We start from the raw sequence: 15,982 nt of genomic DNA, 5'->3' as shown, positions 1-15,982 counted from the left end.
ACGTTTTATGAACGTTTATGAGTAAATCGGATTTTACGCTTTATGAAATATCATGCTTTATTGAATTTATGTTTATTGGGATATTTATGAACATGGATTTATTGATATGATATTTGAGCTATTAAGCTTCGATGAGATATATTTTGGAAAGATTATGTTCATGATTTTATGTGCTTACTTAGTGGTTATTTATAGTGCGTGCCTACAGGCGAATGATACTTATATGACCTTCGAGCGGGTGATGTAGCGCCTTATGGCGATTGTGATACCACTACTAAGCATGCTACATATGATATATGTTTTATGAAGGTTTTATGGCATGGTAGGGTTTTCGGAAAACCTATTACTACTTATGTTATATGAGTTTTCTAAAGCTAGGGGTTAGTACGTTGATAAATAATTGTTTTAGCATTACTTATATATATACTTGGTTCACTCATGTTTTGTTTTACGCCCCCTCAGGACTTAGAATCGAGGCCTACAATCACAGCGTCAAGGCACTCCCGCATCGGTATCTTCGAGTCCTCTAGGTGTAGGACCCATTCCTTTGTTCGTATATTTTTATAATATTAGTTCTACAGTGTTCTGGATTAGTTGTATGCTCTGAACATGTTCCACAATTGCATATTCATTATAGTTAAATTTACGAGTTTTATTTATGTTCGTTCTTTCTTCATTGCTCTCTTGCATGTTAGTATGGCTTCGTCATCCTCGGGTGTCGGCCAACACGTGCCTACCTTGGTATTTAGAGGATATCGGGGTCGGGTGTGTCACCTTCTCATATTGAATGTGGTTAATTTATAACTCCACAGTACCCAACTCTAAGCCAAGATAGGCACAATCGTTAGTTCTCCACAAGAGCTCTTCTCTTTTTACATTATGTCAAACAAGACTCTCATTGATGCTTACTTCTCATTGTGAAAATACAACTACAAACTAAATGGACATAATTATATAAATTACTTACAATTTCTAAGCACGGTTTACTATTTATTAAGTCTGCATCTAACATGCCCACATGTAATAACTAATGAGAAATAATATTTTCATTGATTAGAAAATAATCTTACAACATGTATATATACAAGTATCACCACCAATAACAATAGCACCACTATATTCTAACTAACTGTCAAATATCTAAGTAAGATATTTTACATCTGCATTTACGTTTGTACCCTCAATATCCCCATTCAAACTGATCTGAAGATAACGAAGAGCAAGTTTAGCCCTGAGAAATAGAAATCTGGACTTGGACAGAGCTTTGGTACAAATGTCAGCCACTTGATCTTGTGAACAAACAAAATGCAAAGAAAGTTCATGTGCCAAAACTTTTTCCTAAATGTAGTGATAGTCTATTTCAACATGCTTAGTGCAAGCGTGGAAAATATGATTCTTGGCTAGAGAGATAGCTGAGATACTATCACACCACAACTTTGGTTTACAAGGTAATTGAAAACCAATGTCAATAAGAAGTTGGCAAATCCAGGTTAGTTCTGCAGCAGTGTTAGCCAAGGATCTATATTCAGCCTCTGTGGAATATCTTGCCATTGTGGATTGCTTCTTAGCACTTCAATTGAGAATGGAGTTGCCCAGAAACACACAAAAACCACTAATGGACTTGCGCTCAATAACATAGCCGGCCCAATCAGCATCAGAATACGCATTAATACTTGATGTTGAAAAGCTTTTAGAAATCCAGAGACCACATTCAATTGAACCTTTGAGATACCTCAAAATTCTCTTGACTGCTTAAAGATGAGAGACTCGAGGACAATGCATAAATTGACAAACAAGGTTCACTGCAAATGAGAGATCTGGCCGAGTCTATGCGAGATATTGCAGTGTGCCAACAAGTGATCGATATTCAGTGGGGTTATCCAAGAGAGGAGAAGAATGATCAAGCTTGGATGTACTAAGTGGGGTAACACACGGTTGACACCTTCCATTTTGGCCTTGTGCAACAGATCCAAAATATATTTTGTCTAAGAAATGAAAATGCCCTTGGAAGATCTCTTAACCTCAATGACAAAGAAGTAGTGTAAGGGACCAAGATCCTTGATTGGAAATAGAGCACTCAACTGACCAATAACATGCTTGCAAGCTTGAGAAGAAGGGCCAGTGACAAGTATGTCATCAACATAGACAACAATGAACACCAAGTGAGGATCTTTCTTGACAAATAAGGAATGGTTTGATTGTGATCCAAAAAATCCCAAGGAAAGTAATGCACCATTTATCTTTTCATACCAAGCTATATGAGCTTGTTTGAGACCATACAAGGATTTATGTAACCATCAAATGGAATTAGGTTATGTAGGGTCCTCAAATCCTGGAGGTTGTTGCATGAAGACAGATTATGTGAGAGTACCATGTAGAAAAACATTGCTTACATCAAGTTGGTTGAGAAACCAATCATATTGAGCAGCCAAGATAAGTAAAAGTCGAATGGTGACAGGTTTTGCAATAGGACTGAAGGTCTCAGTGTAATCTAACCCTTCTTGTTGATGAAATCTCTTGGCAACAAACCGTGCGATGTACCTGTCTATAGATCCATTAGGCTTGCACTTGATTCTAAATACCCATTTGCAGCCTACTAGGTTCTGAGAAGGAGAAGAGGGAACCAAGGACCATGTACCAATGTTGAGAAGAGCATTGAACTCTTCTTCCATGGCTTTCCTCCAGTGAGCATATTTGGATGCTTAATGATAAGTAGAAGGAACAAAATCAACATTGAGATGAGAGGGAATGTGATGTTTGGTGGCATGTAATTAGGTTTGAAGATTCCAAGTTTGGATCGAGTTTGCATTGGGTGAATATTGGTAGTAAGTGGTGGCAATGGTGGAGAAGAAGAAGATGAAAAAGTATTCGGTAAATAAGAGATAGAAGATGAGGTTTGAAGATAAAGTGTGGTGTTTAATGGTGGTGGAGAAGGGTGAGCTAAAGTAAATGTGAGATTGGATGAGATAGTATGTGATGATGAAAAAGAGAGAAGTTGAGAGGAAAATGAAGGTGATGGAAAAGGTTTATGAAAAAGGAAATTGCTCTTATCAAATATAACATGCCGGGAAATATAGAGTATTTGGGAGAGAAGATCCAGACACTTATACCCTTTGTGATGTAAACTATACCCCAAGAAAAAATAGTATTTGCTTTTTGGTTCTAACTTGGAAGTGGTGTAAGGCTTTAACCAAGGAAAACAGCTACAACCAAAGACTTTGAGAAAAGTATACTCTAGAGCTTTCTTGAATAAAGATTCCCAAGGAGATACTTTTGTTGCAGTAGGCATTTTGTTGATAAGGTAAATGGCTATGGAGAAAACATGAACCCAATACTTGTGTGGAACCTTTGAAACTGTCAATAAAGTGCGGGCAGTCTCAACAAGGTGTCTATGCTTGCGCTCAACACACCCATTTTGCTCTGGACTGTGAGGGCAGCTGAGTTGATGTGTAATACCATGATGAAGTAAAAACTGAGAAAACTTTGAGCTCAAGAATTCACCACTAAAGTCTGAACGAATAAAAATAACTTTGGTACCCAACTGATTTTCAATAATAGCTTTGAATTAAACAAATGTATAAAATACATCATATTTAGACTGCAATGGATAAAGCCAAAAGTACTTGGTATAGTTATCAACAAATATCACATAGTTTTGAAACCCATGTATAGAAGCAACATGAGCTAGTCCCCATACATCTGTGTGAAGAAACTCTAATGGCTTTCTTGTAGTACAAGAGATAGATACAAAAAGAAGCTTAGATCTTTTGCTTACAGCACAATCTGAACAGAAAGTGTTATTCATAGTATTAGAAATAGAAATACATGAATTTGAGACCAAATTATTTAGGATTTTAGCAAAGGGATGGCTAAGTCTTTTGTGCCAAAGATCATTGGAAGCTTTTGTAGCAGCAGCAAACAATTTTTGATTACCAGTAACAATAAATGATGCATGAAATGGATAGAAGCCATCACGAATTGGTTCACTAAAAAACATCTTCCCTGAAGAAATATCCTTCATAGTGAAGTAAAAAGGATAAAGATGCATGGAACACCAGTTGTCAAGAAGAAATTTATTTACAGATAGCAAGTTTTTCTTTAAATCAGGCACATGAAGAACATTTTTCAACTAAAAACAATGATTACTAGTATTTAAGGTAGAAGAACCAGAGTGATAAATGGGCAAACATTTGCCATCACCAATGTAGACTTGTTCAGGACCATGATAAGCCTTAGGATTTTGAAGATTTGTGTAGCTATTGGTCATATGTGAATTGGCGCTAGAATTGACAAGCCAAGTAGGGGTAGAGGAAGAAGATCCAATGTTAGCTACCATGGCAGAATGAGAGGAAGTGCGAATGTAGATTGGATTTATTCTTTGTGGACAGTTAATAGCTTCATGATCATATTGGTGGTAGATTTGACAAGGAGCTTTTTTGCTAGAGAAATTTGAGAAAGAACGACCACCACGAGGAAGACATTGATTGTTCTGCTAATAACTGTTGCGTTGAGAGTTGCCTTTGAAATTACCCATGCCTTGAAAATTTCTAGGGTTTGAAGAATTGCCCTGATGTTGAGAGTAATTTTGAGAGCGTCATTGAGAAAAATTATGCGAGGAATTATTTTGAGCATTGTAAACCTGAGGAGGCATAGTGACGTGGGAAGAAGACCTGTAGAAGAATTAAACGCTTGAAAAGGAATAGTGGGAGGTAATTTCTTGCGATTTTTCAACTGAATTTCTTTGCTCATAAGAAGGCCATGTAATTCATCAATCATAGTCGATCTGATGCGAAATTGAATAGCATCGACGAATGAGTCATACTATGATGGCAATCCATGAAGTGTGACATAAATGAGCTCGAAATCATCCACCGGAGCTTCAGCGCTCGCAAGGGCATTTGCAATTTCCTCAATTTGTTGGAAAATTGAGCGGCTGTGGATTCACCTTTGGTAATGTTACGCAGATGAAATCTGAGATCATGGATGTGAGATTGAGATGTAGCAGCCAATCTTGATTCCAATTTTGCCCAAAGTTCTCGAGAAGAGGTAACTACAACAATGTAAGGAATTAGGATTTCAGATAGTGTAAAATTGATCCAGATGAGTATATTTTGGTCATTCTTATACCAAGAAACATACTTTGGATTTATGAGCGAGGTGCGATTACCAAAATCATCCAGTAGCATTTGAGGCGGTGGAGGTGTTGATCCATCAACGATGCCAGTGAGATTGTAGCAACAAAAAATTGGAGCAAATAGAGCACTCTAGGTGAGATAGTTTGTGGTGGTGAGCTTAATTGGGATCATCGATCCAATGTTTGAATCGTGATGGAGGAGGTCGCCAGAGGGGTGATTGTGACAGAGGAAGTCATCGGAGGAGGTTGATGAACACGAGCGGTAGAATCAGAGGAGGAGGAAGCAGGAGCCACCATTGATGCGCAAGGCTAGGGTTTGGAGATCGCGATCGCAATCGGGAAAAAGGAGGGAAAAATATCACAGGCAGTGAAGCGTGTTTGGATCAAGTTGTGAGACAGAAGGCAATTAATACCATAATGAAAAATAATCTTACAACATGTATATATACAAGTATCACCACCAATAACAATAACACCACTACATTCTAACTAACTAACAAATTGTCCAATATCTAAGTAAGATCTTTTACATCTGCATTTACATTTGTACCCTCAATAATAACTGTTGAAAATAATTCACGCTAGTGCTCGACGAGCGTAGTATTCCTTAACTTCTAAATAAAAAAGTGCACGAACTTCAACTACCTAGATGAAATCAAGAAATAATTCCTCACGTGTAAAATTAAAGAATACCTCACTTTAAGATCAAACAATTTCATCAAATTGAGTATGATTATTTGTGGTATGTAAAATTATAGGTAACCAATCATGTCTGATAATTAAGCTTATCGTGTCCTCCTTCAAGGCTTCAACCCCAAGACTTTTGCCTACTAGCTAGGGTTTATGAACTTTAGGCTTGATACGTTCAATAACTGTGCTGGTTGAGGGAGATAGCAGGAAGAGAGGCTATGTATAAACAGCTCATTAACATACCTTTGACATTTTGCATTCCATTTTTTTGAAGCAACCCTAATTTATATGAAATTAGAGAGTTGAAAATTTATCCCCATAACCACATATAAATTCTTCATTCTCGAATGCCACCTATTTACAAACCTTTTAAATTTGGACCAAACACCATCTGATTATTAATTTACTAATCTCAAATAATGTTCTCTTCAACGTTATTTAGATTATTTAGGACTTTGCATGTGAAAACCGTCGTTGTGTCGCATTCCCACGTATAATTAGGTAATGAATGATCATATAAAATTATCAAATCCAATGATTGAATACGTGACCGGCTAGTCTTTCAAAAATATGCCATGAACAACTTAAAATGTGAACCTTGTTTCATTCATATTTTAGAAGTTATATACCATTGTGTTGGATAATAGATTTTCACATTGAAAATATAATAAATAATATATAGTTTATTTAGGGTAGATTCAATCTTAGGCTTTTTAGCCAAAATGGTATATGAGATTTGCATAACTCCTTACTCTGATCCTTGAGATTTGAAATCAATAGAAGTGGCCCTAAAATTGTCCATTATCAATCATTTTGATCATTCCATAAAAAATCTCCATTAAATAAGAATAAAATGACAAAAATACCCTTAATTTTTTGTCAAATCATTTTGGCTTTTTGTTTGTTAAATTGAGGGTATTTTTATCACTTTGATCCTTATTTAACATAATTCTTCACAGAATGACCAAAATGATTGATAATGGACAATCTCAGGGGCCACTTCTATTAATTTCAAATCTCAGGGATCAAAGTGAGGAGTTATGCAAATCTCAAGAACTATTTTGGCTAAAAAACCTTAATCTTAATATCACTCGTTGTCTGTTAGTTTAAATTGTTGTGACATGTTAGTCTAATTAAATGTGAAACGGAAAGAAAAATGTAAACTTGATATACATTATTATCTCATTTTTTGTCAGTTTAAATTGGTGTAACCCGGTTGTTGTGTAGGCCCTGTTGACTTCGAATATCGCAGCTGACACCCAAATGGCCATAGAATATATGTTTCTTTCTAACAAAGTCAAATGGTTGCTACCATTCAGTTTTATGTTAATTAAAACTTCTAGTTACAACTCAGATAGCAAAATCCCACATTGGCAATTCCCATAAAAGCTCAATCAGAAATTGGATGTTCATCAGTAAACAGAGGTTAAAGCTTAACTAAAAACACACAACACATTAAAAAAAAAAAAAAAAAAAGTCGCCAAAATTCATGGATCTCGGAGAACTTCTTGTCCCTGACTTAGCAAGCACATCTTCCATCAGGTTAAACTCTATAAATGTGTCAGAAAGAAACCCTTTGACAACTGTTAAGAGTATGAATCCCACATCGGGGAAAAGTGATACCCTGTTCTTAATTTTTTAAGTATTTGTCATATGAATTTACCAAATTGCCCTCGTAACATGAACATTGACTTTCATTGACCATCTTGTTGTGGCGCGTATGACTAATTCTCTTAATTTATTCTTTTTGTACTTGACGCCATGAACAATTGGGCGCGAGAAAATTGGAATTTGGAGCTAGAACAAAGGTTTTACGATTTTCAAAATGTCGAGGGTATTACGGTAATTTCACGTTTGGAAGCTATTTCATGTTTCTTCTTTAGTGGTCTTCATGTGTGAGCCACTGGGACCCAGTTCTATACTCTTGCCCCTTGGCCCTCCCTTTTTCCCGTGTGATCCTTCTTCCTATTTTTTTGTCACTTTTATCTCTCTCTAAACTCTCTCTGAAACCAGCCCTCCTCAAGGGGACACACACAAACAACAACAACGACAACGACAACAACAACCCCACCATCACCCTTGTGAACACAAACAAAAGATGACCCCCAAACTCTCTCTTTTTTCTTTGCACCGTCACTGTTCATGAAATATCTCCAATGAGTTCTTTCATTTTTCCGGCAAAGGTAAGCCTCAAACTTAGTCCAAAACTTGTAGATCGTGTCTTGGTGTATGTTTGGGACTAGTTTTAAGAAGTTTTGTTAACTTTGGACGGAGCACACTCATAGGGAAAACTTCCCCCAGCTTTTCGACGAAGACAACCATTTTTTGGCCAACTCCGGCCACCACTATGTCCCAAATTGGTACGAATCTCTTCTCCTCGTGTTAAGCTTCATTTTGGCTTTTGAAAAATACAAAATGGTTGAGAAACGAGCTCGAAGGAAGCTCAGGAAATCGAGCCCAGAAACCAGCCAGTTTCAGGCTTCGTGAAGAAAGCAGGCAACCTGCACTCTCTGGAGCGTGATGCTGCACCTTGAGCACACGAGCCTCTCCAGAGGTATTGTGCACGTGTGCTCCGTAGAGGTGGACAACGGTGCCAACGACTATTCTGGCTAACTTTCCAGTGACCTAACTCGGTGCATGGCTTTTCGGGTCACCACCCCGTGGCGGTGCGTGCGACAACACGTGGGGGAACTCGAGGTCCCCCTCCTTAGGTTTTTTGACATTCTGAATCCGAATACAATGTTCATTTTCCCAAATTTAATCATCTTGTTAGGGTTTACTAATTAGTCTTCTTTTGTGCTTAGGTGCGTCATTAGAGGTGATCATGTCCTCCCTATTATTTAACGGCACTTTAGTAACGGAGTAACTGGGAGTTGACCCCTTCTAAAATGCATGCTTTTATTACTAGAAATGCATACATGAAAAGCATGATTTTATGACTACGTTTTATGAAACATTTATGAGTTATCAGATTTATGCTTTATGAAATATCATGCTTTATCGAATTTACATTTATTGAAATATTTATGAACATGGATTTGTGATATGGTGTTTAAGTTATTGAGCTCCAATGATATATATTTTGAATAGATTATGTTTATGATTTTCTGTGCTTACTGAGCAGGTATTCATACAATTTGCCTTTGGGCAAGTGATGAATGTGCCTTCAGGCGGGCGATGTATGTGCCTTCGGGTGGGCGATGTATGTGCCTTTAGGCGGGCGATTATGATACCACTACTAAGCACACTATATATGATATATGTTTTACGATGTTTTTATGGCATGCTAAGGTTTTCGGAAAACCTATTACTTATTATGCTATATGAGTTTTCTAAAACTGGGGGTTAGTACGTTTGAAAGGTAATTGATTTTAGTATTATTTACATTAAACTTGGTCCACTCATATTTTGTTTTACACACCCTTCAGGACATAGGAACGAGGCGTACGATCCGAGCTACGAGGCATTCTCATATTAGTGACTTTGTGTCGTCCCATCTTCGTAGGACATCCTTAGTAATCGCACTTTTTAACATCCTTTCCGCTTGTATCTCGAATTAGTAGTATGCTCTGAAGTCCATACATTATCTCTTTTTAAATATTCATAGTTGAATATTTTCCTTCTATCAGTGATCAATACCTTATTATTATTATTTCATTAAGGTGTGTATTTTGATTTTACCTTGCATGGTTACGACGCAAAATTTGTATGCATGTTTTACATGTTCTCGGCATATGCATTAATTAAATGACTTGCGTCATCCTCGTGTGTCAGCTAGCACGTGGCTATCCCGTTGTCATTCGAACACCGGGATCGAGGTGTGTTAAATTAATATCAGAGCATACTTAGGATTTCATTCTATTCCACTTGGTAGTCATAATTCTTCTTGCACAATCACGAAATCTTTCGTCTTTCTAAACCTTGTTTTGCCTCTTATTAGAATCATGGATACTCATGGTGGGAATGTGCCTCGTTGGCCTTGTACTGCTTTGATGGGTGGAATTTAGCAATTGACATCCGCTCTGCGACATACTTTCCCTAGGAATAGTGAGCAGAGTCGTACTTACATGGAAATTGCTCGGATTCATGTTGTTACTGATTTGAATGTTGTTGGTGCTTGTGAGGTGGCCGAGGATTGGCTTGAGAAGATGGAGGACACTCTGGAAAGTATGTCTTGCCTAGCAGCTGAGTGGGCGAATACGGCAAGTTACTTTCTCCAGGGTAATGCAAGATTTTGGTGGAAATCAGTGAAGGACTCTCGGCCACTTAACTCGATGATGACTTAGCCTGTTTTCAGGAAACTTAGGAAACACTTTTTGAGCCCGTAATACAAGTTAAGAAAGAGACATGAATTCTAAGAATTTCGCCAGGGTAACTTGTCGATTATTGAGCTGGATAGTACTTTTCGACAATTGGCGAGACACTACCTCACAGTCTTTAAGAACACACAAGAGATGATGTCTCAACTCGAAATTGTTCTGAATGGTGACATCCACGAACTTATGGCACCACAAACTTATGCATCATATGAAGATATGATTCGGGCAACTTTGAGGATTGAACAGTCAGGTTGAAAACGAGTTGCCCAGAATCCACCTTGAAATCAGTTTCAGCATGGTCGAAGTTTTCGATCTCGGAGCACGAGATAGCTTTTCGCTTCTTCTTCTTCTTTCAGCCCTTGACACTCGTTTTCATTCAAATTCCATGGTCAGGGTTCGAGATCTTCCAATGAGGGATCTGGCAATGAGATGTCAGGACAGACTTCCAGTCATTTTACTCCAGCAATCTCAAATTGTACGCGTTGTCGTAGGCGACATTTGGGAGAATGCGTTGCAGGTATAGGCTCGTGTTTGAGGTGTAGTGGCATTGGACACTATACCCGAAATTGTCCTACTGGACGGCCAGCGGAAAGTTCTATTTTTGATTCAGGTTATGGTAGAAGTAGTAACTCGGGTACTTAGAGGTCGTAGTAGTGGTTTGGAATGACAGGCTCACGGACGTGTCAATGCCATGATGCAGCGGGAAGCAGAGCAGGATGCCAGAGTAATCACTTGTACGTATTCATTCATATCTCCACAATTTGCATGGGTTGTGAACCCGCAATCTTCACCGCTTGATTATGATATATTTATACAATTACGCATGGGTGCACAATGGGAATTTAGGGATTGCCCAATTATTGTCGAGGGAGAAATTTTGGAGGCCAATTTGGTTCCTTTTAAGTTGGTTGAGTCTGATATCATTTTGGGAATGGATTGGTTATCTAAGCACGATGCACATGTCAGTTGTAGACAGAAGCTTGTGACATTTGATCGGCCTGGACAACTAGCAATCACATTTTAGGCTGAGTGTAAAATAGTATTATTTCTGCCATCAGGACGAAGAAGTTGTTACAGAAGGGTTATGTTGGATACTTGGCTCATGTGGTCTCGCATGGTCAACTTTCCCTGTGTGTTGGGGATGTGCCAGTGGTGAATGAATTCACCGATGTCTTTCTTGAAGATTTAGCGTTATCGTCTGCAAGGGAAATTGAATTCACCATCGACTTAATTTCAGGTACTAATCTTATTTCTTTAGCACCATACCGAATGTCACCAGCTGAATTAAGGGAGTTAAATATTCAACTTTAGGAGCTTGTGGATAAAGACTATATCCAACCCAGTACGTCTTTCTGGGATGCTCTTGTACTGTTTATGAGGAAGAATGATGGGTTGATGAGAACCGTTATCCCCTACCTCGTATTGACGACTTGTTTGATCAACTGAGGGGTGCTCAGGTATTCTCAAAGATCGATCTTCATTCAGGCTATCATCAGCTGCTAATCCAGAATGAAAATGTGTCGAAGACCGCTTTTCGCACTCAATATAGACATTATGAGTTTCGTGTCATGCCTTTTGGATTAATGAATGAATTTGCAGCCTTTATGGACTTGATGAATAGAGTTTTCAAATTGTATTTATCGATGACATATTGATTTATTCCAAGAGTAATGTCGAGCATACGAAACTTTGAAGTTAGTGTTGGAGAAGTTGAGGAAGCAACAGTTGTATGCAAAGTTTAGTAAGTGTCAATTTTGGTTGGACCATATTAGTTTTCTCAGGCATATGGTTTCTGCTGAGGGAGTTTGCGTGGACCCTCAGAAGATTTCTGCAATTGCAGCATGGGAGCAACCAAATATTGTTAAAGAAGTATAGAGTTTTCTTGGTCTAGCTGGTTATTACTGACTATTTGTGCAGGATTTCTCAGTGATTGCCTTGCCTCTTACTAAGTTTACTAAAAAATGAGTCAAGTTCAAGTAGGAAGAAAATTGTGAAAGCTTCCAGGAGTTTAAACATCGTCTTACTCATGCCCTTGTCCTTGCTCTTCCAGATGATGACCGTGAGTTTGAAATTTAAAATGTTGCATCCTTGTCAGGCTTGGGTTGTGTTCTGATGCAGCATGGGAAAGTCATCGCCTATACTTCCAGGAAACTTAAACCTCATGAGAAAAATTACCCCACCCATGATCTGGAACTTGGAGCAGTAGTCTTTGCTTTGAAAATCTGGCGACATTACCTTTATGGTGAGAAGTGCCATATCTTTACAGATCACAAGAGCATGAAATATGTTTTCACCTAGAAGGAGTTGAACTTGAGATAGAGAAGGTGGATGGAACTCATTAGTGACTATGATTGCACTATTGAGTATCATCTTGGTCATGCAAATGTCATAGCAAACGTTCTTAGTCAGAAATCCTATGGACAACTTGCCTCTCTTCGAGTTATCCATGTTCAACTATTGTTTTCTCTCAGAGGAACTGACTTTGCATTGGATCCATATCCACATGGAGCATTGTTGGCTCACTTTCAAATTAGATCTGTATTGGTGGATCTGGTTTAGAAAGCTCAGGAACACAATCAACAGTGTACAGACCTAAAAGAACAAGTGCAGAATAGGTTGAGACAAGATCTGAGGATTTGAAGAGATGGAGCTTTGATGATGGGAAATAGAGTATTTATGCCCAAAAACAATGAAGTCGTGAAAAAGGAAATCCTTAATTAGGCTCACATTTCGCCTTATGCGATGCACCCGGGTAGTACTAAATTATACCATATTATTCATCCGTTCTATTATTGGTATGAGATGAAATAGGATGTAGAGGAGTATGTGTTGAAAGTTGACAAACAGAGACCAGAAGGGCTGATGCAAAATCTCCCTATACCAGCTTGGAAGTGGGAGGAGATCACTATGAATTTTATGTTTGGATTACCGAGCATGCGGTTAAGGTTTGATGGCATTTGGATAATTGTGGATAGGCTGACTAAGATTGCTCATTTCTTACCAGTTCGACAAAATTATACATTGGAGAAGCTAGCATAACCATTTATCAAGAATATTGTCAAACTTCACAGTGTACCCATTACCATTATTTTAGACAAAGATCAAAGATTCACCTCTAGGTTTTGGAAAGCATTCCATGATGTTATGGATACTCAACTATTGTACAACATTGTCTATCACGCACATATAGATGGTCAATCTAACAGTTCGACAGATTGTACGCCTCGCAAAACAAAACATGAGTGGACCAAGTTTATATATAAGTAATACTAAAACAGTTATTCTTCAAAGTAGTAACCCTTAGTTTTAGAAACTCATATAGCATAATAACTAATAAGTTTTCCAAAAACCCTAGCATGCCATAAAACTTTCATAAAACATATATCATATATAAAGTGCTTAGTAGTGGTATCACAATTGCCTAAAGGCCCTACATCGCACGCCTGAAGGCATATATAAATCTTTCGCCTGAAGGCCCTACATCACCTGCCCGAAGGCGTACATAAATCATTTTCCAGTAGGCCCTACATCACCCACCTAAAGACATAAATAAATCATTCGTCCGTATGCCCTACATCACCTGCCCGAAGGCATTTATAAATCTTCGCCCGTAGGCACATAGTATGAATATCCACTAAGTACAGAAAATCATGAACATAATCTTTCCAAAATATATCTCATCAAAACTTAATAACTCAAACATCATATCATAAATCATATTCATAAATATCTCAGTAAACATAAATTCAATAAAGTATGATATCTCATAAAGCTTAAATCCGATTTACTCATATATGTTTCATAAAACGTAACCATAAAATCATGCTTTTCATATATGCATTTCTAGTAATAAAATCATGCATTTTGGAAGGGGTCCACTCACAGTATCTGTCGCCAAAGAGCTGTTTGAACTAGAGAGGGTGGGATCGCCACCAACAAATGCACCTAAGCACATAAAGGGACCAAATAAGTAAAACCCTACTAAAACAATTGAATTTGGAAAAACAAAGCGCATATTTGGAATCAAAGCGTCAAATTACCCTAAGAAGGTTCCTGGGCAAATTTCGTAAAACTCAACAAAGAGTTAACGTAAGAATATTCCATGGATATTCAAAATATTCCAGAGAATATTCCCTAACAGAATACTCCATTGGGTCCAGGTCGGGTTGAATCTGGGTTGGGCCAGATCTAGGTTGGGTCAAGTCTAGGTCGGGTCGGGTTTTGGGTTGCTGGGGTTGGGCCGGGTAGCTGGGTTAGGCCTGGTTGTTAGGTTGGATTCAGTTTTGGATCGGGTTTTGGTTTACGGGTCGAGCAGACCCGATTTCAGGCTGTGGGTCGGTTGGAATCTAGGCAGAGGTTCTAGAGTTTTGTTCAGCTCATTTTTTCACCATTTTCGATGTTCTAGTTATGGAAATGAAGCTTAGATAGAGAAGAAGAAGTTCATACCAATTTGGAGATGTGTCATGGCCGGAGTTTGCAGAAAAATGGCTTGGAAGTCACGATATCCCTTACTGGAAACTGCGTTTAGGATCCCCGTACCGTTTCTACATCTAACAAGTGAAAACGACTTAAAACCTACCTTAATCTAACCCTAAAACATAACCCAAGAGGTTCTAGGGACTTACTTACGTCGGGGGTGGTGAGAAATCACCATGGGTTCGTCGAGGAGGAAGGTGAACCGTGGTCTCCGCCACTATCGAGTTTCCAGGACCTTGGCCCAAGGTTTGCGATCGTGACATTCAAGGGGTGGCACTAGCATTGTTTGTTTGTGAAGGTCAGTGCCTCGAGGATGAGAGGATAGTGCAAGGGTAAGAGAGAGAGAAAAGAAAAGAAAGAGAGATGAGGTTTACGGGAAGAAGAAATGAGAGAAAAATGAGGGAAAAAGAGAAAGTGGGCTGAGAAATTACAAATATCCCAACCAAAGTGAAATTACAAAATTGCTATCGACGTTCTGTGTTTCATAAAATCCGGGATGGTTCATTACATAATAACAGTTATCACTCAAGCATCGATATGACACATTTGAAGCACTGTGTGAAAGGCCGTGTAGGACACCACTGTGTTAGACTGAGGTTGGTGAACGAGTTTTGGTGGGGCCAGAAAATGTCGGCACCGCTAATGCAAGAGTATCGCTAAACGAATTCTAAGGATCTTGAGTATGAAATTGGTGACTTTGTATTTCTGAAATTGTCGCCCTGGAAGGGTGTGGTCCGCTTTAGTAAGCGAGAAAAGTTGAGTCCTCGACATGTCGGCCCCTACAGAATCGTAGAGAGAATTGGCAATGTTGCTTATACATTGGAGTTACCACCCGAATTGTCGCAAATACACAATGTGTTTCATGTTTCCATGTATCGGAAGTACGTACCGGATCTATCTCATGTTTTGCAACCGCAATCGTTTGAAGTGAGTTAGGACATGAGCTATGTTGAGGAGCCAGTGGTAATCATCGACCGACAGGATAAAGTGCTGAGAAACAATGGCATTCTGTTGGTAAAGGTGTTGTGGAGGAACCAAGCAATTGAGGAAGCGACATGGGAAATAGAAGAACTGATGAGAAATCAATATCCGTACCTGTTTACTTGAGGCAGTAAATTTCGGGGACAAAATTCTCTTAAGCGGGTAGATTGTGATACCCCATGCTTAATTTTTAAGTATTTGTATTATTAAATGTGTGAATTTGCCAAATTACCCTCGTAGCATGAACGTTGACTTTCGTTGACCATATCGTCATGACGCGTATGACTAATTTTCGTAGTTTATTCTTTTTGTACTCGAAGAAATTTGAATTTTGAGCTAGAATGAAATTTTACGATTTTCGAAACATCGAGGGTATTTCGGT

Source organism: Pyrus communis, chromosome 3 (assembly GCF_963583255.1).
Source record: "Pyrus communis chromosome 3, drPyrComm1.1, whole genome shotgun sequence".
Taxonomy (NCBI): Eukaryota; Viridiplantae; Streptophyta; class Magnoliopsida; order Rosales; family Rosaceae; genus Pyrus; species Pyrus communis.
Note: the sequence above shows the minus strand (reverse complement) of the source record.